Consider the following 4,371-nt stretch of genomic DNA (forward strand, 5'->3'; position numbering starts at 1 on the left):
CTCAAAAAGGATGTAACAAAGAATGGCTATTGTCATAGTAATAACACTGTGTAAATTATGTAACTTAAGAGAAATAAATGACTTTGGCATTTTTTGAACATGCCTTTGTGACTTAAGCAAGATATGGTAACACTTTATTTTGAAGGTGTCTAGATAAGAGTCACACAAGCCTGTCATAAACATGACATGACAAGTATCATGAGCATTAATGTTACTTCAAAGTGTCATTAATGTTCATGACACATCCCATGTCATGTTTATGACACGCTCATGTCACTAAAAAGTCAAAAAAGTCAAAGAGCAACAAAAGACCTAAAAATTAAAAAATATATACAAAAAAGACATAAAATTACAAAAAAGAAAAAAAAAATACACAAAAAGACAAAGTTATAAAAGAGCAACAAAACACAAAAAAAAACTAAAAAAAAATTGTAAAAAGACACAAAATGGAAAGAAAAAGATTTAAAAAAGACACAAAATGACAAAAAAGACACAAAATGACAAAACAGTCCGTAAAGAGCAACAAAAGACATAAAAATGACCAAAAAAATACTAAAAAAGAGACACAAATTGACAAAAAAGACAAGAAAAGACACAAAATGACCAAAAAGTCATTAAAGAGCAACAAAAGACATAAATGACCAAAAAATACTAAAAAAGACACAAAATGACAAAAAAAGACACAAAATTACCAAAAAGTCATAAAAGGGCAACAAAAGACATAAAATGACCAAAAAATACTAAAAAGAAAAGACACAAAATGACAAAAAAAGTCATAAAAGAGCAACAAAAGACACAAAAATGACCAAAAAATACAAAAAATTACAAAAAAGACACAAAATGACCAAAAAGTCATAAAAGAGCAACAAAAGACATAAATGACCAAAAAATACTAAAAAAAAGACACAAAATGACAAAAAAAAGACACAAAATGACAAAAGTCATAAAAGGGCAACAAAAGACATAAAATGACCAAAAAATACTAAAAAAAAAAAAGACACAAAATGACAAAAAAGACACAAAATGACAAAAGTCATAAAAGAGCAACAAAAGACACAAAAATGACAAAAAAATACAAAAAATTACAAAAAAGACACAAAATGACCAAAAAGTCATGAAAGAGCAACAAAAGACATAAATAACCAAAAAATACTAAAAAAAAAAGACACAATATGACAAGAAAAGTCATAAAAGAGCAACAAATGACATAAACTCTCAAGAGTCGTGCACTATTATAAATAAAAGATGATGATTATTATTATTATTAGTAGTAGTAGTAGTAGTAGTAGTAGTAGTAGTAGTATTGAGTCTGCAGGCCGGACTCAATACTTGGACCCTGTTTTTTATTCAGGTCTTATTCTTCTGACCCTCATAGAGAATAACTTTGGCTTTGTGATGAGGAGGACGAGTCGCTGCAGCTGCGTGAGGTAACCGCTCCTCTGATCTAACCTGCCGTCGCTTCATTCAGCCCGTCGCTTCATTCAGCCCGACGCTTCACACATTTCAGGAGCTGCCAGAAAACCCACCTCGGCCTCCTCCAGCGCTCAGCGGCCCGGGGGGGACGGTGCAGAGCCGGGCAGCAGATGGCTCGTCTCCAAGCTCTCAGGATCCCGCTCGGCCTCGCCAAACAGGAACAGGTGCTGGAGAAAGTAGGAAGGGAGCTGCGGGCCCTGGCGGCAGCAGGAGACCCTTGACCAGCTGGCGAGGAGAAAATGGAAAGACTTGGCAGCAGAAAAGAGAGAGAGAGAGAGAGAGAGAGAAAGCTGTACGATGGAGAAGGAACATGTGAAGCTCTTTAAACACATGACGAGGCCTCAGCTTTACTCTGAGACTCATTCTGTCAAAGTAAAGGTCTGAAAGAGGAATAAACACAATGTTACAGTGTGGAATACACAGATATGTATCTATGTTTTATTCACTGAAAGAGTCAGGAAGCATTTTCAGAAATATTTAACACAAAACGACAAAAAAAGACTAAGAATAAGACTCAAAATGACCAAAAGAGAAGTCATAAAAGGGCAACAAAGTACAAAATAAAGACACAAAATTACAAAAAAAAACGAAAAAAGGACATAAATTAACCTAAAATGGCACAAGAGAACAACAAAAGACCTTTAAAAAAAATACAAAAAAAAATTACTAAAAACACAAAATGACCATGAAAAGGTCATAAAAGAGCAACAAAATACAAAATAAAGACACAAAATGAACAAAAAAGTTAAAAAAAAAAAAAAAAAAAAGAGACCAAAAAGATTGATCCTGCTCAAATGAAAGGTCTAAAAGAGGAATAAACACAATGTTACAGTGTGGAATACACAGATATTTAGCTTTGTTTTATTCACTCAAGCATACAAGTAGAATTTTCAGAAATATTTGACACAAATTACTAGAAAAAAAGACAGAAAGAGCAACAAAAGACATAAAATAAATTCTAAAAAGACACAAAATGAGAGATAAAAATGTACAGAAAAATACTAAAAGACACCAAAATGCCAAAAAAGTCACAAAAGAGCAACAAAAGACATACAATTTACCTCAAAAATACAAAAAACACACATAATAACCAAAAAAGGCATAAGAGAATAACAAGACATAAAAATTGCCAAAAGACAAAAAACCCACAAAATTACAAAAAAAGTCATAAAAGAGCAACTAAACATATAAAAATATTTTGAGCACACACAAAAAATGTTAAGTAAAAGATACAAAATTATTTTTTTTAAAAGTCATAAAAAAGCAACAAAAGACACAAGAATGACCAATAAATACACACTGTATTTATTTATGTTTTCTATTTTTTGTGTGTTGCTGAATCTTTTCCTGAACAACAAAATAAACTAAAATGAGTTTATTGATAAAAATGAGGCTGAAACTAAGATCCTGTATTTTGTGGCTGGACTTTGGTGCGTTTGAAGTTTTATTACATATATTTCTGTATAAAAAAAGAGCATCCGTCTTAATAATCTTGTCTGGTAGCTGCGAACCTTCAGACTGCTGCTTCTGTTTCATTCATATATTTGATTAAATCATTAAGATTTATTTCATGCGTCTTGTCTCTAATTGGCCGTTCTGCAGACAGATCTGCAGTCAATTAGTCTTCAGCAAATGGAGATATAATTAGGTTGAATTAATTAGCCGGCTGTGTGGACAGCAGTTAGTGCCGTGACGAATGAAAAGGAAGCTCAACTGATGTTCTTAATCACCCAAAATGTTGGATCCATTAGAAAAAGGTGAGAGGACATTTTATTTATCAAAAAAGACACAAAAGGACAAAAAGGGGGAAAAAAAAGAAACAAAATGACAAAAATGATGAAAAAATAATAATAAAAGAGCAGCAAAAGACATAAAAATCAAACAGACAAAAAATGACAAAAGTCAAAAAAGAGTAACATTAAAAAATTACAAAAAAAGACACAAAATGACAAAAAATGTCAAAAAAGAGCAACAAAAAACAAAAAATTTCAAAACAAGACAAAGACACAAAATGACCAAAATAAATCATAAAAGAGCAACAAAAGACATAAAAAACTACAAAATTAAAAAAGACACACAATGACAAAAAAACACAAAATGACAAAAGTCAAAAAAGAGCAACAAAAGACATAAAAAAATTACAAAACAAGACAAAAAGGTAATTAAAGAGGAACAAAAGACATAAAATGACAAAAAAAAGACAAAATGTCAAAAAAGTCATAAAAGAGCAACTAAAGAGATAAAAAAAAATTCTAAAAAAAAAAAATGTAAAAAGTAAAAAAAAGAGCAACAAAAAACATTAAAAAAATTGCAAAACAACACAAAGTCATTAAGGAGCAACAAAAGACATAAAAATTACAAAAAAATAAATAAAATACTAAAAAAGGACTCAAAATGACAACTAAAGACAAAATGACACTAATCACCATTCCCTGTTCCAATTCGTCTTCAGCAAATGGAGATATAATGAGGTTGAATTAATGATGTTCTTAATCACTCTAAACGTATCTATTAGAAAAAGGTCAGAGGACATTTTTTAAAATCTGTTTTTAATTTTATTTCAGTCAAAAACAGGACAAAATACACCATATATTTGTATTTATTTTTTAAAATACTAAAAAAGACACAAAATTAACAAAAAAGTAAAGAAAAAAGACATAAAAACTACCTCAAAACTACTAAAAAAGACACAAAAGAGCAACAAAAGACATAAAAAAATTCTAAAAATACAAAGAAGACCCAAAATTACCCAAAAACATCATAAAGAACACAAGACATATTTTTTAAAAATAATAATAAAGACACAAAATTACCAACAAAAAAGACATAAAAACCCCTCAAAATACTAAAAATGTCACAAAATAGCAAGAAAAGACATAAAAATGATCTCAAAAATAC

The 4,371-nt window shown here is 30.2% G+C and overlaps 1 pseudogene; it reads right to left on the minus strand.

The window, feature by feature from the left end:
* Window positions 1-2,263: 2,263 nt before the first annotated feature.
* The window catches only part of LOC131960437 (E3 ubiquitin/ISG15 ligase TRIM25-like), a 3,137-nt pseudogene continuing 1,029 nt past the window's right edge, over window positions 2,264-4,371 (minus strand).

Source organism: Centropristis striata, chromosome 22 (genome assembly GCF_030273125.1).
Source record: "Centropristis striata isolate RG_2023a ecotype Rhode Island chromosome 22, C.striata_1.0, whole genome shotgun sequence".
NCBI classification, from domain to species: Eukaryota; Metazoa; Chordata; class Actinopteri; order Perciformes; family Serranidae; genus Centropristis; species Centropristis striata.